The following is a 25,537-nucleotide window of genomic DNA, read 5'->3' as shown; positions in this document are numbered from 1 at the left end:
TACTTGCCTTCATTAGCCGAGGCATAGAATATAAGAGCAGGGAGGTTATGATGGAGCTGTACAAAACGCTGGTGAGGCCACAGCTGGAGTACTGTGTGCAGTTCTGGTCGCCTCACTATAGGAAGGATGTGATTGCTTTGGAGGGGGTGCAGAGAAGATTCACCAGGATGTTACCTGGGATGGAGCGCCTCAGCTATGAAGAGAGGCTGGACAGGCTGGAGTTGTTTTCCTTGGAGCAGAGAAGGCTGAGGGGGGACCTGATTGAGGTGTACAAAATAATGAGGGGCATAGATAGGGTAGATAAAGAGGAACTTTTCCCCTTAGTGGGGGGGTCAATAACAAGGGGGCATAGATTCAGGGTAAGGGGCAGGAGATTTAGAGGGGATTTGAGGAGGAACTTTTTCACCCAGAGGGTGGTTGGAATGTGGAACTCAATGCCTGAAAGGGTGGTGGAGGCAGGAACCCTCACAACATTCAAGAAGCATTTGGATGAGCACTTGAAATGCCATTGCATACAAGGCTATGGACCAAATGCTGGAAAATGGGATTAGACTGGACAGGGATGGATGGGCGGCGCAGACACGATGGGCCGAAGGGCCTCTTTCTGTGCTGTAAAACTCTATGACTCTATGACTCTAACTGATTTTATACTGCAATACCGGCAGTGACCACCCCTGTATAAAAGGCCCTAGCAGGCTTCTGTATTTCAGTCTGACGTTGCCCTCCTGTTCAGTAAAGTAGCTGTTAAACTGTTCTCCCGAAGTCCGTGTATTATTGAGGCACGGACTTTACAGTGGCGACGAGTAAGTTCGAACTCACCTGCAGTGTGGCATCATCTCACGGGGATCTCGCCCTGAGAGGAGGTTTCTTGGAGGTCGTAGTCTGTGCAACGGGTGTCGACCGCGGGCAACCACCCAAAGAATTCAGCAGTGTTCGGAGGATTGTGGGAGAGACTGTGGAGAGCTGTGCTTGGCTCCCCAGTTAAAGTGTTCCAGCAAATCGTGCTGGTAGCAGGTAGTGCGCTGACCCTTCCGGAATGCGGTGGGCTCAAGCTCGATCGAGCGGCTCTACAAAACGAGCCGCGCAGCATCGCCGGGAAAAGAAAACAAGAGAGAGAGAGGGTGGAGCGCACAGGGTGCGGTCGGTGCTCAAGAACCGGGCAGCGGAGAGAAAATAAACGGGGGGGGGAAGGAAAGCGAGACACGCCGAAGCCGCGGGTCACCGCCATTACCCCGTAGAACGCTAGGAGCAGCGCGGCAGCAAGGGGAAGAAGGAAAAGCGTGGGAGGCGCCATTTTATCCCGTTGGGGAAGAAGGAAAAGCACGGGAGGCGCCATTTTATTCCATTGGGGAAGAAGAAAAAGCGTGGGAGGCGCCATTTTAAGTCACCCAAGATACTGAAAAGTGGCAGTATCACTGCTTTCGACAACGAGGTAGAAGACTGGACCACGTATGTGGAAAGAATTGAAGTGAACTGCAAGGCAAATGAGGTGGCCGATGGAAAGAGGGCGTCGGTATTATTGAATTTGATGGGCGCGAGTACGTACGGCCTATTGCGGAATTTAATTACCCCAGCTAAACCAATGGAGAAAAGTTTTGAGGAGATTGTTAATATATTACAGGAACACCTAAACCCTACGCCACTGCTGATAGCAGAAAGATTCAAGTTCCATAAAAGAAACCAGCACAAAGATGAGAGCAATGCTGACAACCTTACGGAACTATGCAAGTTATTGAAGCACTGCCAGTTCGGAGCAGGACTGGCAGACACCTTACGGGATAAGTTTGTCTGCGGGCTCCAGAGTGAAGGAACCCAGAAACGACTACTTTCAAAAAAGGACCTGACGCTAGAACAGGCTTTCAGCGTGGTAGTATCCTACGAAGCAGCAGCACGGGGAGCTGCGGAAATACAACAGAAACCATAAGAATACAGCGCTAACGAAATGGCGTATGGAGCAGAAAAGTGCTATCGCTGCGGCAGAACAACCCATGAGCAGAAGGACTGCTGGTTTAAGGACAAAGTATGCAGGCAATGCGGAAAAATGGGACATATAGCAAGAGTCTGCAGGTCGGGAAAGAAAACCAACATGACAAGAACTACCAAGGAACAGTACAGGAAAGTAAAGAAACTGACAGACAGTAGGTCGGAAGATCAGGAGAGTGATAAGGACTCCGGGAGCAGGGGACTAAGTTGACTAAAGTTACACAAAGTGATCGCAAAGGAAGATCACCGAACCATTTGGGTCAGCCTCATGATAGCAGGGTCCCCAGTAAAGATGGAATTGGATGCAGGATCAGCCCTAACTGTCATGAATCGACAAGACTATGAGTGGCTATTCTCACACATACCTTTAAAGGACACATCCATTGTATTGAAGACATACACGGGGCAAAAGGTCTACCCCAGAGGAAAAATAAGGGTGACAGTTAAATATAACGGCAAGGAAACACAGAAACTATATATGTATATACTACGAGATGGAGGATCACCATTATTGGGACGTGAATGGATCCGAAAAATACAATTGGATTGGCATTCCATTCCGGCGCTAACTGGGACTGACAAAAAGGATGATGACGTTGCACCTGGACGTCTGTCACAAATTCTATCTGACGCGAAAGAGGTGTTCCAACAAGGACTTGGGACTCTAAAAGGAGTAAAGGCAACCATAAAGATTGAGGATAACGCAAACCCAAAATTTTTCAAGGCCAGACCGGAGCCATACGCGATCCGCCCAGCCGTTGAAGCTGAACTGGAGAGTCTGGAGCGTTCGGGTGTGCTGTCCAACGTGGACTGGAGCGAGTGGGCCACACCCATCGTTCCTGTAATGAAGAAAGCATTGAGCAGCACGCCTGGGGAGCCAAAGAAGGTTCGCATCTGTGGGGACTTCAAGGTGACTGTGAACCCAGTCCTGCACACAGTACAGTATCCACATCCGCGAATAGAAGATATTTTCGCCTCACTATCTGGAGGGAAACGTTTTACAAAGATTGATCTGGCCCAAGCGTATCTACAAATGGAGGTGGAAGAAGCATCTAGAAAATACCTCACGATAAACATTCACAAGGGCCTTTACCAGTACAATCGACTGGTATTCGGGGTAGCATCGGCCCCGGCTATTTGGCAGAGGGCAATGGAACAAGTCCTGCAAGGGATCCCGGGGACCCAGTGTTATTTGGACGACATCCTGGTTATGGGCTAAAATGACAATGAACACCTTGCCAACCTGGAGCAGGTGCTCACGAGATTACAGGAATATGGGCTACGAGCCAACCGCCCCAAATGCGAGTTCTTCAGGAGACAAATCTCGTATTGTGGCCACATGATTGATGAGGAAGGGTTGCATAAGTCGCCGGACAAGATTGAGGCTGTAGTCAAAGCTCCAGCACCGGAAAATGTGTCGCAACTGAGGTCGTTCCTTGGGTTGGTGAACTACTACCATAAGTTCTTGCCGAATTTATCTACAATTCTGCACCCACTGAACGCCCTGCTGCAAACTGGAGTGACATGGAAATGGAGTGATGAGTGTAAGCGTGCCTTTCAGGAATGTGAATGCCTAATCACTTCAAAAGAAGTATCGGCCCACTACAAACCAACACTACCGATTCGGTTGGCATGTGATGCGTCACCCTACGGCATTGGAGCGGTACTGTCACACAAATTCCGTGACGGTTCAGAGAGGCCAATAGCCTTTGCGTCGCGCTCGCTAATGTCAGCCGAGCGTAACTACGCCCAGATTGACAGGGAGGCCCTCAGCCTGGTGTGGGTGGTGAAGAAGTTCAATCACTATCTGCACGGGCAGAAATTCACTCTACTGACTGATCATCAGCCCCTGGTCTCCATTTTGAACCCAAAGCAGGGCGTTCCGGTGATGACGGCGCAACGGCTGCAAAGATGGTCACTTTTTCTAGGGGCACGTCAGTACGACATAGAGTACAAGGGTACGAAACAGCATAGAAATGCTGATGGGCTGTCGCGCCTACCGTTGCCTATGGTAGAAGAAACACCTGCAGTGGACCCTGTTGAGATATTCCATGCGACCATAGTCGAATGTTTGCCTGTTATAAACTCGAGTATAGAGAAGGAAACCCGAAATGACCCGACACTCTCTCGGGTCTACGATTTGACGGTGAAGGGATGGCCAGCATATGGCGACTCACTGTTGCCAGCATTCTCGCCAAGGAGAGAACAGCTGTCAGTGTGCCGGGGAACCTTGATGTGTGGGTCCCGGGTGGTAATTCGACCCAAGTTGAGAGATAGAGTGCTCAATGAGCTTCATGAGGGTCATCTGGGAGGGGTAAAAATGAAGAGCCTAGCCAGGGCGTTTGTGTGGTGGCCGGGAATCGATAAAGAAATCGAGGACATGAGCAAGAGATGCACAGGATGCCAGAAGGTCCAAAATGCTCCACCACAGGCCCCGCTACATCCATGGGAGTGGCCCTCATCTCCATGGCAATGGGTACACATTGATTTTGCTGGTCGATTTATGGACTCAATGGCCTAGAAATTGAGTTTGCGCTGCGCCGGGGCTTAACGCCGGAAATTTAGCGCCGGTGCTAAGTCACGCTGTGCGCGCCAAAAATTCAGTAGCGCCGCGCCCAAACGGCTGCCGGCGCTACTGAAGGCTGTTTGCGCCTGAAAACTGGCGCTACGCGCCGCATTGCGGCGCTATTCCGGCGCTGCGGCGCCCGATGCGGTGCGGCAGGCTCGGGAAGTGCAGGCCTCCTCCTTCAGTTAAGGAGGAGCTGCCTGCACCCGCCCGCTGGCCGGTTAAATCGCCACAAAAATGAGCCCGGCACCTCGGGGAATGCCGGGCTCGCAGCCGAGAAGCATCTGTTCCGCGGGGGGTGGTGGGGGAGTCCGGGGAGGGAGGTGCGGGCAGGCGGCCGGCGGGAAAGCGGCCGGCCGCCGCTCCACCTTTATGCGCCGGCGCAAAGTCGTGTAAGACTCTGTTGCCAGAGTCTTAGTTGTGGCTGCCACGGGCGAGGCGGCCGCAACTGAATTTCGGCGCTGGGGCCCGTCACCACGGCAACCGGGATGCTGCGCACACCGATGACGTCATCGGTGCCGGCGCAGCGCTACCGGTGTAACGCCGATGTTGGGCCCTAGTCAATTTCAAAACCGGCTGTAAGTCCAGCGCAATGCCCTCTAGCGCCGCAAAATGGGCGCTAAGCCCACTCAATTTCTAGGCCAATGTTTCTAATCGCTGTGGACGCCCATTCAAAATGGCCAGAGGTCATTAAAATGTCCTCCACCACCATGGAGAAAACTATTGCAGTCCTAAGGACCATCTTCGCCAGGAATGGGTTGCCAGAACAGATTTGCTCCGACAATGGGCCACAGTTTGTGTCTGAGGATTTCCGGAGGTTCCTGAAGAATAATGGGGTGAAACATTACACATCTGCCCCATATCATCCAGCCACAAATGGATTGGCTGAGAGGTTTGTTCAGACCTTTAAAAAGGCCATAAAAGCAATGTATAATGACGACATACCACTACAACACAAGGTGGATAGTTTCTTGTTTGCTTACCGGAATGCGACACATGCAGTAACCAACCAAGCTCCAGCCGTACTGTTCTTCAACCGAAGGCTAAGATGTCGCCTGGATTTGCTCAAACCAAACATAAGACGAGATGTTGAGGATAAGCATTTCCAGAACATAAATGAGAAACCAACCCGGAGCTTCAAGGTAGGGCAACCAGTCTTGGCCCGCGACTACCGAACAGAAAAGTGGCAGCTAGGAACGATATGCACACAGCAGGGACCACTAATGTACACAGTGGACATTGGAGAGAGCATTGTGAGGTGCCATGCTGACCAGATTCTAGAGTCACAGGAACAAGCCAAACCCATGCCACGAGAAGGTGCACCTGGTAATCAACCTGAAGTACAGATTGCGTCTACCTCAGAAGCAGTGGTATTGGAAGCTGACGAACGAACCAGTGACCATGAACCAGAATCAGCTTCGCCGCAAGAACAGGATACTCAAGAAAGGCGCTATCCAGTCAGGATCAGGAAGCCTCCTCAAAGACTGAACTTATAAATGATTATTTCAGTTGATGTATATAGTACCGAGAAAATTGTAATTGTAATTAGTTATTATTTAGTTGTTAAATGAATGTTATGTACTGTTTATCTAAAAGGGGAGGAATTGTTGTGTATGTACCTTTAAGGGAAGAACTGATTTTATACTGCAATACCGGCAGTGACCACCCCTGTATAAAAGGCCCTAGCAGGCTTCTGTATTTCAGTCTGACGTTGCCCTCCTGTTCAGACCTCATTCTCAGCATTGCTGGCTGTGCAGCTGCCTCAGTCAGCAGGAGGAGAAGGAGCAGCCAAACCAGGAGAGTGGAGAGTGGAAAGTGGTGGTCTCCTGACCAGGAAGAGGAGGATATCGATAGACCACCACCACTTCCACCTCCACCATCATCACAGCAACTGAGGTGCCTGGAGAGAGAGGACAGAGGAGGAGAAGGAGAAGGGAGGCCAGTAACAACACCAACCAGGGGAGAGGCCTTTCCTATCACTGCCTCCCCAAGTTGGCCTCCATTCCAGGAGAGAGGGGAGAGAAACAACCAACAACCACCAACTGTTTCGAAGGAGGGAAGAACAACATCATCTTTCAGGTGGGTGTTATTTGGTGCACTCTCCCAAAGACTTTGTATTTTAGGTGGGGGGAGAAAAGAAGAAAAAAGGGCCGGATCATCAAGGGGTGTGTGTGTGTGTGTGTGGCTCTTGTGAAACACTAGGCCACACACACCACTAATTAAGCTTTCCCAGGTGAAGACATCTTCTCCCCCTGCTAGAAGACCACCTTCAAAGACTTTAATTTTTCATTAGAGAGTGCACCCCTGCCGACACCCACCCACCCACCATCCTGAGTGGTGACCCTGCCTTTGCGGCCTCCCTCCTTCCCACGCCCCCCCCCTCTCTCTCTTTGTCTTTCTCTCTCTGCCTTTCTCTCAAAAGGCACCTCACCTATCTATATTTTAATTACCTATTGAGCAGAGGGGAGAAGGCCCCTCCCCGAATTCTAATCAATAAGGGGAGAGGTGTGCCTTCAATTTAAACAGCTCTCTCTGCTCAATAGAGGACCAAAAAATACCTGAGGCCACAATTAACACCTTCAGGCCTATGACTTGGGGTGAGTGTAGCCCTTTTTAGAAAACACCCCAGAATGGTGGGATGTGGGCAAGGCTCACATCCATCTCTTCTGTCAGGAGTACGCAAAGGGGTTGACCAAGACGCGGGAGGCCCGGGTCGGGCGGTTGGAGAAGGAAGTGCTCGACCTGGAGTCCCGTCTCGGTCAGGTCGTCGAGGACCCGGCCCTGCGGAAGGTGTACGAAGAGAAGAAGGGTGCGCTGAAGGACCTGCAGCTCGTCGGGTCCCGAGGCGCGTACATGAGGTCGCGGATCCAGCTCCTGCAGAACCTGGACCGTGGCTCCCCCTTCTTCTACTTGCTGGAAAAAAGACGGGGGGTCCGTAAGCAGCTCTTGGGGCTGCTGGCCGACGACGGATCTCTGGTCTCGGATCCGGAGGGAATCAGCGCGGAGACCCGCGCCTACTACGGGGCTCTGTTCTCTCCGGATCCATCCAGCGAGGATGCGCGCAGAGTGTTGTGGGAGGACCTGCCGAAGGTCAGCCCGGAGGGCGCCGAAAAATTGGACGCTCCGCTAAGCCTGGCGGAGCTGACCGGCGCCCTCCAACAGCTCTCTAGGGGAAAGTCCCCGGGGCTGGACGGGCTGACCGTGGAGTTCCACAGGACGTTCTGGGACGTCTTGGGGGGCGACTACGCGCGGGTCCTGGGGGAAAGTTTGGCGACCGGGGAGATGCCCCTCTCTTGGCGCAGGGCGGTCATTGTCCTGCTGCCTAAGAAGGGCGATCTCCGCCTCCTTAAGAACTGGCGCCCGGTCTCCCTCCTCAGCATGGACTATAAAATCTTTGCCAGGGCCATGACTGCTAGCCTTGGCACTGTGCTGGCCCACATGATCCACCCCGACCAGTCCTACATGGTCCCGGGCCGGACCATCCACGATAACATCCATCAGGTCCGGGACCTGGTCCACCACTCCCAGAGGGCTGGTCTGTCGGTCGCCTTCCTTTCCCTGGATCAGGAGAAGGCGCTCGACAGGGTGGATCACGAGTATCTCTTCGGGACTCTGCGCGCATTCGGGTTCGGGACGCATTTCGTCGCCCGCATCCGACTTCTGTACGCCGCCGCGGAGTGTCTGATTAAAGTTAACGGGTCCTTGACGGCGCCCCTTCGCTTCGGGAGGAGGGTGCGTCAGGGTTGCCCCATGTCCGGTCAGTTATACGCCATTTGCGTGGAGCCATTCCTGCGCCTCTTGAGGAAGAGTTTGACGGGACTGACCCTGCAAGGGCCGGGCATGGAGCTGGTCCTCTTGGCTTACGCCGATGATGTGCTCCTCACGGTGACGGATCCCGCTGACTTGTGGAGGATGCGGGAATGCCAGCAGATTTACTCAGATGCATCCTCCGCCAAGATCAACTGGGAGAAATGTTCCGGACTCCTGGTGGGTCAGTGGCGGGTGGACTCCCTGCCGGAGGAGTTCAGGCCTTTCGCCTGGAGCACCACGCCCCTCCTCTATTTGGGAGTCTACCTTAGCCCTGCCGAGGACGCCTGGCCGGAGAACTGGCAGGAGCTGGATGCCAAAGTCACCGCTCGCCTAGGACGCTGGACAGGACTGCTCCGAGTGTTGCCTACAGGGGTCGAGCGCCGCTCATAAACCAGCTTGTGGCCACCATGTTGTGGTACCGGTTGGTCACTTTGATCCCTCCCCCTGCATTTGTCGCTCATCGACTTCTTCTGGGACAAAAGGAAGCACTGGGTCTCTGCCACGGTTCTGTGTCTCCCGCTTAGGGAGGGCGGTCAGGTGCTGGTGTGCCTTCGCACCCAGGCTGCGACTTTCCATCTTCAGATGCTGCAGAGATACCTGTACGTCGAGAATCCTCCGAGATGGTGTGCGCTGGCGACGTATTTCTTCCGCCAGCTGCACGGCCTCAATTACGACACGCAGCTCCTGTTTGTGAAAGTGGGCTGCAGGCGTGCCGGCCTGCGGGAGCTGCCTGTCTTCTACCAGGAACTACTATGGGTTTGGAACTACGTCGCTTCCAGGCAGAGCTCTCCCCGTCAGGAGTGGTGGCTCTCCTTCGGGAGCCGCTGCTCAGGAATCCGCACCTCCACGACCGCGGGTTCGGGCGGCTGGCGGAGGGCAGGCCTGTGCCTGGCAAAGTGACCAGAGTTGGGGACCTGCTCAATGGCGGAGGAGCGGGCTGGATGGCGCCGGAGGAGCTGGTGTGGCGCCTGTCCTGGGCCAACGTCCGGCTCGCGGTCGAAGCCATCGAATCGGTGAAAGCGGCACTGGGCCCCGACTCCACTAGGTGTATCGAGACAGCTCAAGCTCGTGGGGTGATCCCGTCCAAGCTTACCCCCGTTCCGACGGAATTCCTCATCGGCGCCCGGCACCGAAACTCCCCTCGGGAACTGGTGCCTCACAACTTGAGCCGTCTCGAGGAAATACCCTCCGTGCCTTTTCATTCCGCGCGGAGGGTTTTCCTGTACGGGCTGCTCCTGCACACTCTCCACTTTGCCATCTACGTCTACCGTCCGGACACGCCTTGGCGTGGCGTCTTGCCGACTGGCGGTGGCAGAGGTCCCCAATGGAGGGCTCTCTACGTGGGAGTCCTCCCTTGTTCCATCGGGGAGTTGGCCTGGAGGGTGTTGCACGGAGCGGTCCCGTGCAATAAGGTTTTAAGTAGGTTCACGGACTCCCAGGCCGCCTGCATTTTTTGCGGCCTGGAGGAGTCCGTGTTTCACGTTTATATGGAGTGTGAGAGGTTGCAGCCCTTCTTTCACTACTTGAAGAGGCTGCTCCTTGATTTTTGGTTGCACTTCAGTCCCACGCTCTTGATCTACGGTCACCCGGTGCGGAGGGGAGCGGACAGGTTGGAGGACCTCCTTGTGGGCCTTCTCCTGGGCCTGGCTAAAAGAGCCATCAATTGGTCCAGGCAGTGGGCGGTCGAGGGGGTCATCCAGCCGTATTGCCTGCCTCTCTTCCACGGCCATGTTAGCGCCCGGGTGGCCCTGGAGATGGAGCACGCGGTGTCCGCCGGCACGCTTGAGTATTTCCGCGACCGGTGGGCGCCGCGGGGACTGGAATGCATTATCAACCCGGAAAACCAAATTTTAATTTGATTTGCTAAGTTTTACTTGAACTTTTGTTTATTTACAGTCCAATTGTTTTTTGTTTTTTTTGGGTCCAAATAAAAGAGTGCCCTCCTGTTCAGTCTTCATTCTCAGCATTGCTGGCTGTGCAGCTGCCTCAGTCAGCAGGAGCAGAAGGAGCAGCCAAACCAGGAGAGTGGAGAGTGGAAAGTGGTGGTCTCCTGACCAGGAAGAGGAGGATAACGATAGGTCACCACCACCACCTCCACCATCATCATCACAACAACAGAGGTACCTGGAGAGAGAGGACAGAGGAGGAGAAGGAGAAAGGAGGCCAGCAACATCATCAACCAGGGGAGAGGCCTTTCCTATCACTGCCTCCCCAAATTGGCCTCCAATTCAGGAGAGGGAGAGAGGGGTGAGAAACCACCATCAACAGAAAACAACCAACTGTTTGGAAGGAGGTAAGAACAACAACATCTTTCTGAACATCTACAGGTGGGTGTTATTTGGGGCACTCTCCCAAAGACTTTGTATTTTAGGTGGGGGGAGAAAAGAAGAAAAAAGGGCCGGATCATCAAGGGATGTGTGTGTGTGTGTGTGTGTGGCTCTTGTAAAACACTAGGCCACACACAGCACTAATAAGCACCCCTTCCTATTGCCTGGCCTGGGATAGCTGCAGCTGCCTAGGTGAACAGCCCAATTAATACATCGTTAAGACCTGGTGCAGGACTGAGCCTGGGCATCTCCAGCTTTCCCAGGCGAAGACATCTTCTCCCCCTGCCAGAAGACCAGCAACAGAGACTTTGTTTTCTTCCATCGGAGAGTGCACCCCTGCCGACACCCACCCACCCACCATCCTGAGTGGCAAGCCTGCCCTTGCGGCCTCCCTCCTTCCCACCCCCCCTCTCTCTCTCTCTTTGTCTCTCTCTGCTCTCTCTCTCAAGAGGCACCTCTATTAAGCTTTTTATTGATTGCCACTTGAGCAGAGGGGAGGAGGCCCCTCTGCCAATTCCAATCAATAAGGGGAGAGGTGTGCCTTCAATTTAACAGCTCCCTCTGCTCAAGGGAGGACTTTAAAATAACCCGAGGCCATTAACACCTTCAGGCCTGTGACTTGGGGTGAGTGTAGCTCTTTTTAAAAAAAAGAAACACCCCATAATGGCATCTGCTTCATCGCCAGTGGCGGGGCCAGCTAGGTCATATGCGGCGGTGGCAGCCACAGCCATGGCTGCTCCCGCTGCTTCTGCTGCCCCGTCACCATTCTCATTAATAACCAAAAAGCTTGGGGTGAAGAGCTACACCCACCCCACAATGACAATTGAGGCGTGTGTAAAGGCTATGGCTGGGGTTGTCGGCCCTTCAGCCATCCTCGCCGCCTCAAAAATGTACGGGAAGGCTGTGTTCTTCTGGGGTCGGAGCGGGCGGTGTCCCTGGCCGTCGCTAAGGGGCTCACTGTGGGCGGGACCTTCCTGCCGGTGGACCCCCTCGAGGCCACCGCGCAGAGGGTGGTGATTTCCAACGTCCCGCCCTTTGTTCCTGGTGAGCTCCTCCTCCCCCACTTACGCCATCTTGGGGAGGTGAGGTCGGGGATCACGCCTATCCCACTCGGCTGCCGGGAAGCCAGCCTTCGGCACGTCTTCTCCTTCCGGCGCCAGCTCTTTATTCAGCTGGCGCGGGAGGAGGACACCGACGGGGCTTTCATCGTCCTCCACGAGGGGACCGCCTATCGCGCCTTTTAGACGGCGGATGGTGTGCGGTGCCATGCCTGCAAGGAGGTGGGGCACATAAGGAAAAACTGCCCCGCCTCCAAGGCCGCCAGGTCATCTAGTGCGGCCGAGGCTGGCACCGCCGCTGCTCCTCCCCCCGGGTCTGGCTGCGCATCCAATATAACCGATGCGCGGTCGACGTCGGGGGCCGATGCCACCAAGGCCTCCGGCGGGGGGGAGGGAGCACGTCCGGCCGGAAAGAAGGCGCGGCGTAAAATGAAACACCTCAGGGCGGGTCCCCCCGTGGAGGGCTGGCCCTTAAACCTAGAGCCCCTGACACCCGCGCTCCTCGCGGAGTTGGTCGGGGCAGACGAGGGCGGGAGGGGCCTCGTGCCCGAGCCTGTGGCTGCAACCGCCATAGCCGAAGCACCAATACATGCGGCCGGGCTTGGGCCTGAGGAACCTGACAAACCTGCTCCGTCGGAGGGAGCGGACGAGGAGGCCCCTGCAGACATGGAGGTCTCCCTCGCTCCCTCCGCGCTAAAAAAAGGCGCGACCCCCTGGAGGAGGAGGAGGACCGGGAGGAGGAAGGTCCCTCCGGGCAGCGGGAGTCGTCGCCCGCCGCGTGTACTGCGCCCCCCCCTTGCTGTCACCATCACCAACGATCGGCAGGGGTCGCCTGTCCCTCGGGAGGCTGAGGCAGATGTGTCTGTCCAGCACGTGCCTCCCGGGGACGGGGACAAGACCCTGCCCGTGGGGGGGCGGTCGCGGAACAACCCGCGGCGCAAATAGATATTTTATCCGTACCATTACCCCTCGCCGGGTCGGGCGGCCTGGGGTCTGGGTCGGGCGAGCTCGAAGAAACTGAGCTCGCCCAATGCGACCCAGACATTTCCCAGGGGCTGCTCGACCTGGTCAAAATTTTAGCCCAGGGCACCCCATCCGCTGGGTCGGAGACTGGTGGCGAGGAGGAGGAAGGCCCCCTGACTGTGTCTCTGGCGCCGGACGTCCTGGATGAATTTCAATTTGTTTTTTCCCCGATTTCTCCGGGCGTTCTGGCATCTGGGGTGGAGGGGGACTCCGAAACCCTGCAGTCTGCTGGCCCGGCGCCCCCGGAGGAGCCCAGGGAGGAATCCTCTGCCACTGATCCTGGGGGTGGGATCCGGGCGGAGGCAGGGCCGGCCGGCGCGGCCGAGCTGTTCGCTGCGCACTGCGTGACGGACGGGTCGGCCACTGGTGGTGACCCCCCGGAGGAGGACGGGGACTCGGTGATGGGTGCGGAGTATGAGTTGGATTCCATCACCGATGAGGCGATGGATGATCTTGTGCCCCTCGCCGAGTCTCACCTCATTCCCGACAGGGAACGCCGGGATTTTGTGGCCGTGTGCCAGGGACATCAAAACAAGACCTGGCTGGCCCTCGCCAGGTGGTCGGAGCTGGCACTGCTCATCGGGTTGGTCTGCGCCGCCGTCAAGGTCATGGGCGCGGACGCGGACATGAGCCCGCTCGAGCTGCGTCGGCTCAGGTCGTTCCTCACTGGGCTGCTGAGGGAGTGGCTGTCGACCAGCGGCTGCGCTCCCTCCTCCCGTTAGGTGTAGGTAGAGGTTGCACTATGCTTCTGAAATGAAGATAACCATAGCCAGCCTCAACATCAACGGCAGCAGGGAGGCGCGCCGCAGATTCAATAACTTCTCGGTCCTTCGGGACAGGAAGTATGCGGTGTGCTTCCTGCAAGAAACCCACACCGTTCCGGGAGACAAAGCCACGTGGCTCCTGGAGTGGCAAGGAGGGGTCAGCATAAGTCACCTCTCCAACAATTCCAGCGGAGTGGCTAACTTGCTGGCCCCGCATTTTCAGCCGGAGATCTTGGGGGTCAAGGAGCATGTGCCGGGCCGCTTGCTCCAGGTCACTGTTCGCCTGGGGGGGCGTGCCGCTCCATCTAGTGAACGTGTACGCCCCTCAGACCGGTGCGCAACAAGTGCGCTTCTTCAAAGAAGTGTCTGCTCTTTTGGGCTCCGTCAATGTGGGCGAGTGCGTCATCCTCAGGGGGGATTTTAAGTGCACCCTCGAGGCGAGGGACCGTTCGGGTCCCCCGCGAAGCCTGGCGGCGATGGAGAGGTTGAGGGACCTGGTCGGGTCCTTCGACTTGGTGGACGTCTGGCGAAATCTCCACCCCGACTCCAGCGCCTTCACTAGCGTGAGGTCTGGGGGAGGAAGGTCCAGAATCGACCGTCTCTACATTTCCCGGGCGTATGTCTCCTGCGTTCCGGCGGCTTCCATGCGGCCAGTGCCGTGCACGGACCACCACCTGTTGTGGGCGGAGCTTGCTCCGCTGCGCACGCGGGGGGGGTCCGCGTACTGGCATTTTAACAACCTGCTGCTGGAGGACGCGCGGTTCCGGGATTCGTTTTGTCGTTTCTGGGCCGACTGGAGAAGGAAGCAGGGGGGCTTCCCCTCCTTGAGGTTATGGTGGGACGTGGGCAAGGCTCACATCCGCCTCTTCTGTCAGGAGTACGCGAAGGGGTCGACCAAGAGGCGGGAGGCCCGGGTCGGGCGGTTGGAGAAGGAGGTGCTCGACCTGGAGTCCCGTCTCGGTCAGGTCGTCGAGGACCTGGCCCTGCGGAAGGTGTACGAAGAGAAGAAGGGCGCGCTGAAGGACCTGCAGCTCGTCGGGTCCCGAGGTGCGTACGTGAGGTCGCGGATCCAACTCCTGCGGGACCTGGACCGTGGCTCCCCCTTCTTCTACTCGCTGGAAAAAAGACGGGGGGTCCGTAAGCAGCTCTTGGGGCTGCTGGCCGTTGACAGATCTCTGGCCTCGGATCCGGAGGGAATCAACGTCGAGACCCGCGCCTACTACGGGGCTCTGTTCTCTCCGGATCCGCCCAGCGAAGATGCGCGCAGAGTTTTGTGGGAGGACCTGCCGAAGGTCAGCCTGGAGGGCGCCAAATAATTGGACGCTCCGCTAAGCCTGGCGGAGCTGACCGGCGCACTCCGCCAGCTTGCCAGGGGAAAGTCCCTGGGGCTGGACGGGCTGACCGTGGAGTTCCACAGGACGTTCTGGGATGTCTTGGGGGTCGACTATGCGCGGGTCCTGGGGGAAAGTTTGGCGACCGGGGAGATGCCCCTCTCTTGGCGCAGGGCGGTCATTGTCCTGCTGCCTAAGAAGGGCGATCTCCGCCTCCTTAAGCACTGGCGACTGGTCTCCCTCCTCAGCACAGACTATAAAATCTTTGCCAGAGCCATGTCTGCTCGCCTTGGCACCGTGCTGGCCCACATGATCCACCCCGACCAGTCCTACACGGTCCCGGTCCGGACCATTCACGATAACATCCATCTGGTCCGGGACCTGGTCCACCACTCCCAGAGTGCTGGTCTGTCGGTCGCCTTCCTTTCCCTGGATCAGGAGAAGGCATTCGACAGGGTGGATCACGAGTATCTCTTCGGGACTCTGCGCGCATTCGGGTTCGGGACGCATTTCGTCGCCCAGATCTGACTTCTGTACGCCGCTGCGGAGTGTCTGATTAAAGTTAATGGGTCCTTGACGGCGCCCCTTCGCTTCGGGAGGGGGGTGCGTCAGGGATGCCCCATGTCTGGTCAGATATACGCCGTTTGCGTGGAGCCATTCCTGCGCCTCTTGCGGAAGAGGTTGACGGGACTGGCTCTGCAAGGGCCGGGCGTGGAGCTGGTCCTCTCGGCTTACGCCGATGACGTGCTCCTCACGGTCACGGATCCCGCTGACTTGCGGAGGATGCGGGAATGCCAGTAGATTTACTCGGACGCATCCTCCGCCAAGATCAACTGGGAGAAATGTTCCGGACTCCTGGTGGGTCAGTGGCGGGTGGACTCCCTGCCGGAGGAGTTCAGGCCTTTCGCCTGGAGCACCACGCATCTCCTCTATTTGGGAGTCTACCTTAGCCCTGCCGAGGACACCTGGCCAGCGAACTGGCAAGAGCTGGAGGCCAAAGTCACCGCTCGCCTAGGACGCTGGACAGGACTGCTCTGAGTGTTGTCCTACAGGGGTCGAGCGATGGTCATAAACCAGCTGGTGGCCGCCAGGTTGTGGTACCGGTTGGTCACTTTGATCCCTCCCCCTGCGTTTGTCGCCAAGATGCAGAAGGAGCTCATCGACTTCTTCTGGGACAAAAGGAAGCACTGGTTCTCTGCCGCGGTTCTGAGTCTCCCGCTTTGGGAGGGCGGTCAGGCGCTGGTGTGCCTTCGCACCCAGGCTGCAACTTTCCGTCTTCAGACGCTGCAGAGATACCTGTACGTCGAGAATCCTCTGAGATGGTGTGTGCTGGCGACGTATTTCTTCCGCCAGCTTCACGGCCTCAATTACGACACGCAGCTCCTGTTTGTGAAAGTGGGCTGCAGGCATGCCGGCCTGCAGGAGCTGCCTGTCTTCTACCAGGAACTGCTATGGGTTTGGAACGACGTGGCTTCCAGGCGGAGCTCTCCCCCGTCAGGAGCGGCGGCTCTCCTTCGGGAGCCGCTGCTCAGGAATCCGCACCTCCACGACCGCGGGTTCAGACGGCTGGCGGAGGGCAGGGCTGTGCCTGGCCTGGTGACCAGAGTCGGGGACCTGCTCGATGGCGGAGGAGCGGGCTGGATGGCGCCGGAGGAGCTGGTGCGGCGCCTGTCCTGGGCCAACGTCCGGCTCGCGGTCAAAGCCATCGAATCGGTGAAAGTGGCACTGTGCCCTGACTCCACTAGGTGTATCGAGGCGGCTCAAGCACGTGGGGCGATCCCGTCCGAGCTTACCCCCGTTCGGACGGAATTCCTCATCAGCGCCCGGCCCCAAAACTCCCCTCGATAACCGGCGCCTCACAACTTGAGCCGTCTCGAGGAAATACCCTCCGTGCCTTTTCATTCTGCACGGAGGGGTTTCCTGTACGGGCTGCTCCTACACACTCTCCACTTTGCCATCTTCGTCTACCATCCGGACACGCCTTGGCGTGGCGTCTTGCCGACCGGCGGAGGCGCAGGTCCCCAATGGAGGGCTCTCTACGCAGGAGTCCTCCCTTGTTCCATCGGGGACTTGGCCTAGAGGGTGTTGCACGGAGCGGTCCCGTGCAATAAGGTTTTAAGTAGGTTCACGGACTCCCAGGCCGCCTGCATTTTTTGCGGCCTGGAGGAGTCCGTGTTTCACGTTTATATGGAGTGTGAGAGGTTGCAGCGCTTCTTTCACTACTTGAAGGGGCTGCTCCTCGAGTTTTGTTTGCAATTCATTCCCACGCTCTTGATCTACGGTCACCCGGTGCGGAGGGGAGCGGATAGGTTGGAGGACCTCCTTGTGGGCCTGCTCCTGGGCCTGGCTAAAAGGGCCATCAATTGGTCCAGGCAGCGGGCGGTCGAGGGGGTCGTCCAGCCGGATTGCCTGCCTCTCTTCCGCGGCCATGTTCGCGCCCGGGTGGCCCTGGAGATGAAGCACGCGGTGTCCGCCGGCACGCTTGAATATTTCCGCGACCGGTGGGCGCCACAGGGACTGGAGTGCATCATCAACCCGGAAAACCAAATTTTAATTTGATTTGTTAAGTTTTAGTAGAACTTTTGTTTACAATCTAATTTGGGTTTTGGTTCAAACAACAAGAGTGCCCTCCTGTTCAGACCTCATTCTCAGCATTGCTGACTGTGCAGCTGCCTCAGTCAGCAGGAGCAGAAGGAGCAGCCAAACCAGGAGAGTGGAGAGTGGAAAGTGGTGGTCTCCTGACCAGGAAGAGGAGGATAACGATAGGTCACCACCACCACCTCCACCATCATCATCACAACAACAGAGGTGCCTGGAGAGAGAGGACAGAGGAGGAGAAGGAGAAAGGAGGCCAGCAACATCATCAGCCAGGGGAGAGGCCTTTCCTATCACTGCCTCCCCAAATTGGCCTCCAATTCAGCAGAGGGAGCGAGGGGTGAGAAACCACCATCAACAGAAAACAACCAACTTTTTGGAAGGAGGGAAGGAGAACATCTTTCTGAACATCTACAGGTGGGTGTTATTTGGGGCACTCTCCCAAAGACTTTGTATTTTAGGTGGGGGGAGAAAAGAAGAAACAAGGCCGAATCATCAAGGGGTGTCTGTGCGTGTGTGTGGCTCTTGTTAAAAACTAGGCCACACACACCACTAATAAGCACCCCTTCTATTGCCTGACCTGGGACAGCTGGAGCAGCCTAGGTGAAGTCCAATTACATTGTTAAGACCTGGTGTGGGACTGAGCCTGGGGCATCTCCAGCTTTCCCAGGTGAAGACATCTTCTCCCCCTGCCAGAAGACCACCACCATCAAAGACTTTAAATTCCCATCGGAGAGTGCACCCCTGCCAACACCCACCCACCCACCATCCTGAGTGGCAACCCTGCCCTTGCGGCCTCCCTCCTTCCCACACCCCTCTCTCTCTCTTTTTGTCTCTGCCTATTTCTCTGAGGCACCTCAATTTCATCTCGTTTTATTAATTGCCTATTGAGCAGAGGGGAGAAGGCCCCTCTCCCAATTTCAATCAATAAGGGGAGAGGTGTGTCTTCATTTTAAACAGCTCCCTCTGCTCAATAGAGAACCAAAAAATACCTGAGGCCAGTAACACCTTCAGGCCTGTGACTTGGGGTGAGTGTAGCCCTTATAAAAACACCCCATAATGGCGACTGCATCTTCGCCGGTGGCGGGGCCAGCCAGGACTTATGCGGGAGTGGCAGCCACAGCCACAGCTGCTCCTGCTGCTTCTGCTGCCCCGTCACCTTTTAAACTTATGACAAAAAAGCTTGGGGTGAAGAGCTACACTCACCCCACGAGACCATTGAGGCCTGCGTTAAAGCCATGGCTGGGGTTGTCGGCCCCTCAGCCATCGTCGCGGCCTCAAAAATGTACGGGAAGGCTGTGTTCTTCCTGGGGTCGGAGCGGGCAGTGTCCCTGGCCGTCACCAAGGGGCTCACCGTGGGCGGGACCTTCCTGCCCGTGGATCCTCGCGAGGCCACCGCGCAGAGGATCGTCATCTCAAACGTCCCACCCTATGTTCCTGGTGAGCTCCTCCTCCCCCATTTATGCCAACTTGGGGAGGTGAGGTCGGGGACCACGCCCATCCCGCTCGGCTTCCGGGGAGCCAGCCTTCACCACGTCTTCTCCTTCCGGCGCCAGCTGTTTATCCAGCTGGCGCGGGAGGAGGACACCGACGGGGCATTCGTCGTCCACCATGAGGGGACCGCCTATCGCGTCTTCTGGATGTCGGATGGTGTGCGGTGCCACGCCTGCAAGGAGGTGGGGCACATTCGGAAAAACTGCCCCGCCTCCAAGGACGCCAGATCATCTAGTGCGGCCGAGGCTGGCGCCGCCGCCGCTTCTCCCCCCGGATCTACCCGCGCATCGGGAACCGCTGATGCGCGGTCGACGTCGGAGGCCGATGCCACCAAGGCCTCCGGCGGGGGGGAGGGAGCGCGTCCGGCCGGAAAGAAGGCGCAGCAAAAATCCAAACAACTTAGGGCGGGTCCCCTCGTGGAGGGCCGGCCCTTGCCCCTTAAGCCCCTTACACCCGCGCTCCTCGCGGAGTTAATCGGGGTGGATGGGAGTGGGAGGGGCCTCGTGCCCGAGTCTGTGGCCGCAACCGCCGTAGCGGAAACGCCAATACCTGCGGCCGGGCTTGGGCCCGAGGAACCCGACAAACCTGCTGCGCCGGAGGGAGCAGAAGAGGAGACCCCTGCAGACATGGAGGTCTCCCTCGCTCCCTCCACGCTGAAAAGAAGGCGTGACCCCCTGGAAGAGGAGGAGGACCGGGAGGAGGAAAGTCCCTCCGAGCAGGGGGAGTCGTTGCCCGCCGCGGGTACTGCGCCCCCACCCCCCCCGCTGTCTTTACCACCGGCGATCGGCAGGGGTCGCCTGTCCCTCGGGAGGCTGAGGCAGATGTGTCTGTCTGGCACGTGCCTCCCGGGGATGGGGACGAGACCCTGCCCGTGGGGGTGGGCGCGGGACAACCCGCGGCGGTGATTGACATTTTATCGGTGCCGTTACCCCTCGCTGGGTCGGGCGGCCTGGGGTCTGGGTCGGGCGAGCTCGAGGAAAATGAGCTCACCCAATGCGACCCGGACATCTCCCAGGGGCTGCTCGTCCCGGTGGAGGTTTTAATTGAAAACACCCCATCTGCTGGGTCGGAGGTTGGTGGCGGGGAGAAGGATGGCCCCCTGGCTGCGTCTCTGTTGCCGGACGTACTGGAGGAGCTGGGAATTGTTCTCTCCCCGGTTTCTCCGGTCATGCTGGCGTCTGAGGCGGGGGGGGACTCCGAACCGCCGCCGTCTTCTGGCCCGGTGCCCCTAGAGGAGCCCAGGGTGGAATCCTCTGCCGCCGATCCTGGGGGTGGGATCCAGGCGGAGGCGGGGCCGGCTGGTGCGGCCGAGCCGTTCGCTGTGCGCTGCGCGACGGACGGGTCGGCCGCTGGTGACGACCCCCTGGAGGAGGATGGGGACTCGGTGATGGGCACGGAGGATGATTTGGACTCCACCGTCGACGAGGCGCTGGATGACCTCGTGCCCCTCGCTGAGTCTCTCCTCATTCCCGTGAGGGAACTCCGGGACTTTATGGCCACGTGCCAGGGTCGGCACAATAAGACCCGGCTGGCCCTCGACAGGTGGTCGGAGCTGGCGCTGCTCATCGTGTCCGTCCGCGCCGCCGTTAAAATCACGGGCGCGGACGAGGGTGTGGACCCGCTCGAGCTGCTTCGGCTCGGAACGTTTCTCAGTGGGCTGCTGAGGAAGTGGCGGCTGACCAGCGGCTGCGCTCCCTCCCCCCGTTAGGTGTAGGTGGAGGTTGCACTATGCGTCTGACATGAAGATAACCATAGCCAGCCTCAACATCAATGGAAGCAGGGAGGCGCGCCGCAGATTTAATAACTTCTCGGTCCTTCGGGACGGGAAGTATGCGGTGTGCTTCCTGCAAGAAACCCACACCGTTCCGGGAGATGAAGCCACATGGCTTCTGGAGTGGCAAGGAGGGGTCAGCATGAGTCACCTCTCCAACAATTCCAGCGGGGTGGCTATCTTGCTAGCCCCGCATTTTCAGCCGGAGATCTTGGGGGTCAAGGAGCACGTGCCGGGCCGTTTGCTCCAGGTCACTGTTCGCCTGGGGGGCGTGCCGCTCCATCTAGTGAACGTGTACGCCCCTCAGATCTGTGCGCAGCAAGTGCGCTTCTTCGAAGAAGTGTCCGCTCTTTTGGGCTCCGTCGACGCGGGCGAGTGCGTCATCCTTGGGGAGGATTTTAACTGCACCCTCGAGGCGAGGGACCGTTCGGATCCCCCGCGAAGCCCGGCGGCGATGGAGAAGTTGAGGGACCTGGTCGGGTTCTTCAACTTGGTGGACGTCTGGCGAAATCTCCACCCCGACTCCAGCGCCTTCACTAGTGTGAGGTCTGTGGGAGGAAGGTCCAGAATCGACCGCCTCTACATTTCCCGGGCGTACGTCTCCTGCGTTCCGGCGGCTTCCATGCGGCCGGTGCCGTGCACGGACCACCACCTGGTGTGGGCGGAGCTCACTCCGCTGCGCGCGCTGGGGGGGTCCACGTACTGGCAATTTAACAACCTGCTGCTGGAGGACGCGAGGTTCCGGGATTCGTTTCATCGGTTCTGGGCCGACTGGAGAAGGAAGCGGGGGGGCTTCCCCTCCTTGAGGCTATGGTGGGACATGGGCAAGGCTCACGTCCGTCTCTTCTGTCAGGAGTACGCAAAGGGGTCGACCAAGAGGCGGGAGGCCCGGGTCAGGCGGTTGGAGAAGGAGGTGCTCGACCTGGAGTCCCATCTCTGTTAGGTCGTCGAGGACCCGGCCCTGCGGAAGGTGTACGAAGAGAAGAAGGGCGCGCTGAAGGACTTGCAGCTCGTCGGGTCCCAAGGCGCGTAAGTGAGGTCGCGGATCCAGCTCCTGCGGGACCTGGACCGCGGCTCCCCCTTCTTCTACTCGCTGGAAAAAAGACGGGGGGTCCGTAAGCAGCTCTTGGGGCTGCTGGCCGACGACGGATCTCTGGTCTCGGATCCGGAGGGAATCAGCGCGGAGACCCGCGCCTATTACGGGGCTCTGTTCTCTCCGGATCCATCCAGCGAGGATGCACGCAAAGTTTTGTGGGAGGACCTGCCGAAGGTCAGCCCGGAGGGCGCCGAAAAATTGGACGCTCCGCTAAGCCTGGCGGAGCTGACCGGCGCCCTCCGCCAGCTTGCCAGGGGAAAGTCCCCGGGGCTGGACGGGCTGACCGTGGAGTTCCACAGGGCATTCTGGGACGTCTTGGGTGGCGACTAGGCGCAGGTCCTGGGGGAAAGTTTGGTGACCGGGGAGATGCCCCTCTCTTGGCGCATGGCGGTCATTATCCTGCTGCCTAAGAAGGGCGATCTCCGCCTCCTTAAGAACTGGCACCCGGTCTCCCTCCTCAGCACGGACTATAAAATCTTTGCCAGGGCCATGTCTGCTCGCCTTGGCACCGTGCTGGCCCACATGATCCACCCCGACCAGTCCTACACGGTCCAGGGCCGGACCATCTACGATAACATCCATCTGGTCCGGGACCTGGTCCACCACTCCCAGAGTGCTGGTCTGTCGGTCGCCTTCCTTTCCCTGGATCAGGAGAAAGCTTTCGACAGGGTGGATCACGAGTATCTCTTCGGGACTCTGTGCGCATTCGGGTTCGGGACGCATTTCATCGCCCGGATCCGACTTCTCTACGCCGCCGCGGAGTGTCTGATTAAAGTTAACGGGTCCTTGATGGCGCCCCTTCGCTTCGGGAGGGGGGTGCGTCAGGGATGCCCCATGTCCGGTCAGTTACACGCCATTTGCATGGAGCCTTTCCTGCGCCTCTTGCGGAAGAGTTTGATTGGACTGGCTCTGCAAGGGCCGGGCATGGAGGTGGTCCTCTCGGCTTACGCTGATGATGTGCTCCTCACGGTCACGGATCTCGCTGACTTGCGGAGGATGCGGGAATGCCAGCAGATTTACTCGGACGCATCCTCCGCCAAGATCAACTAGGAGAAATGTTCCGGACTCCTGGTGGGTCAGTGGCGGGTGGACTCCCTGCCGGAGGAGTTCAGGCCTTTCGCCTGGAGCACCATGCATCTCCTCTATTTGGGAGTCTACCTTAGCCCTGCCGAGGACGCCTGGCCGACGAACTGGTAAGAGTTGGAGGCCAAAGTCACCGCTCGCCTAGGACGCTGGACAGGACTGCTCCGAGTGTTGTCCTACAGAGGTTGAGCGCTGGTCATAAACCAGCTGGTGGCCGCCATGTTGTGGTACCGGTTGGTCACTTTGATCCCTCCCCCTGCGTTTGTCGCCAAGATGCAGAAGAAGCTCATCGACTTCTTCTGGGACAAAAGGAAGCACTGGGTCTCTGCCGCGGTTCTGAGTCTCCCGCTTAGGGAGGGCGGTCAGGCGCTGGTGTGCCTTCGCACCCAGGCTGCGACTTTCCGTCTTCAGACGCTGCAGAGATACCTGTACGTCGAGAATCCTCCGAGATGGTGTGCGCTGGCGACGTATTTCTTCCGCCAGCTGCACGGCCTCAATTACGACATGCAGCTCCTGTTTGTGAAAGTGGGCTGCAGGCGTGCCGGCCTGCGGGAGCAGCCTGTCTTCTACCAGGAACTGCTATGGGTTTGGAACTACGTCGCTTCCAGGCGGAGCTCTCCCCCGTCAGGAGCGGCGGCTCTGCTTCGGGAGCCGCTGCTCAGGAATCCGCACCTCCACGACCGCTGGTTCGGGCGGCTGGCGGAGGGCAGGGCTGTGCCTGGCAAGGTCACCAGAGTCGGGGACCTGCTCGATGGCGGTGGAGCGGGCTGGATGGCGCCGGAGGAGCTGGCGCGCTGCCTGTCCTGGGCTAACATCCGGCTCGCGGTCGAAGCCATCGAGTCGGTGAAAGTGGCACTGGGCCCCGACTCCACTAGGTGTATCGAGGCGGCTCAAGCACGTGGGGCGATCCCGTCCGAGCTTACCCCCATTCGGACGGAATTCCTCATCGGCGCCCGGCCCCGAAACTCCCCTCGGGAACCGGCGCCTCACAACTTGAGCCGTCTCGAGGAAATACCCTCCTTACCTTTTCATTCTGCGCGGAGGGGTTTCCTGTACGGGCTGCTCCTGCACACTCTCCACTTTGCCATCTTCGTCTGCTGTCCAGACACGTCTTGGCGTGGCGTCTTGCCGACCGGCGGAGGCGGAAGTCCCCAATGGAGGGCTCTCTACGCGGGAGTCCTCCCATGTTCCATCGGGGACTTGGCCTGGAGGGTGTTGCACAGAGCGGTCCCATGCAATATGGTTTTAAGTAGGTTCACAGACTCCCAGGCCGCCTGCATTTTTTGCGGCCTGGAGGAGTCCGTGTTTCACGTTCATGTCGAGTGTGAGAGGTTGCAGCCCCTCTTCCAGTACTTGAAGGGGCTGCTCCTCGATTTTTGGGTGCACTTCTGTCCCACGCTCTTGATTTACGGTCACCCGGTGCGGAGGGAAGCGGGCAGGTTGGAGGACCTCCTTGTAGGCCTGCTCCTGGGCCTGGCTAAAAGAGCCATCAATTGGTCCAGGCAGCGGGCGGTCAAGGGGGTCGTCCGGACGGATTGCCTGCCTCTCTTCCGCGGCCATGTTAGCGCCCGGGTGGCCCTGGAGATGGAGCACGCGGTGTCCGCCGGCACGCTTGAGTATTTCCGCGACCGGTGGGCGCCGCGGGGACTGGAGTGCATCATCAACCCGGAAAACCAAATTTTAATTTGATTTGTTAAGTTTTAGTTGAACTTTTGTTAATTTACAGTCCAATTTATTTTGGGTTTTTTTTTTTGGGTCCAAACAAAAAAGTGCCCTCCTGTTCAGTAAAGTACCTGTTAAACTGTTCTCCCGAAGTCCGTGTATTATTTAGGCGCGGACTTTACAATAACCTCGGCCCCTATCACATATATATATATATTTTATCCACACTTTTTGTCTGTGTCTTTTTTTCTTCTCTCCCACATGGCAGCTGTCTTTCATTCTGCCAACGCAATTTACACTTCATCTAGAGCCATCCTTTGTTTCTTAACCTGCCCCATTACCATCTCCTCTTGCCTTGAATATCTCTTAATGTCTCTTAATCTCTCCTGCCTTCCATCCTATCACAGACCTTCCCTTTTGTTCTTTCATTCCCTCCCCCATTTCCCAGCCCCCAAACGGGCTTTAAAATCTGTTCCATGTCCTGCTTTTTTCCAGTTCTGACGAAAGGTCTTCGACCTGAAATGTTAACTCTGTTTCTCTCTCCATGGATGTTGCCTGGCCTGCTGAGTTTTTCCAGTATTTTCTGCTGTTATTTCAGATTTCCAGCATCCGCAGTATTTTGCTATTGTACACAATTGACCCTTCTCTCACATATCTGCTCTACTGCAGAGCTCCATCCTGCATCATATTATAAGACTTGTGTTCTCAAATTAATATTTAGCAAAGCCAATTAGGATGAAGTTTAAATGGAATTCAGTTGTTGTCTGGGAGCCTGAGTTTAAAGTGAATATGCAAACACTGGGCAGGCTGCAGCAATTGGTTTTGGGGTAGTGGGTAGTTTCGCAAAAGACATCATTACAGGGTTAATTCTCTGATTTTGCATTCCTGGCAGGGAATCTCGACTACCGAGAGTACATATGGGAAATTCGGCATGTACGGTGTATGACTTCTGTCCATTTTTCTGGGAGAGAAAA

The sequence above is a fragment of the Somniosus microcephalus genome, chromosome 6 (assembly GCF_052327205.1).
Source record: "Somniosus microcephalus isolate GS21.2 chromosome 6, FLI_Smic_1.0, whole genome shotgun sequence".
NCBI lineage: Eukaryota > Metazoa > Chordata > Chondrichthyes > Squaliformes > Somniosidae > Somniosus > Somniosus microcephalus.
Note: the sequence above shows the minus strand (reverse complement) of the source record.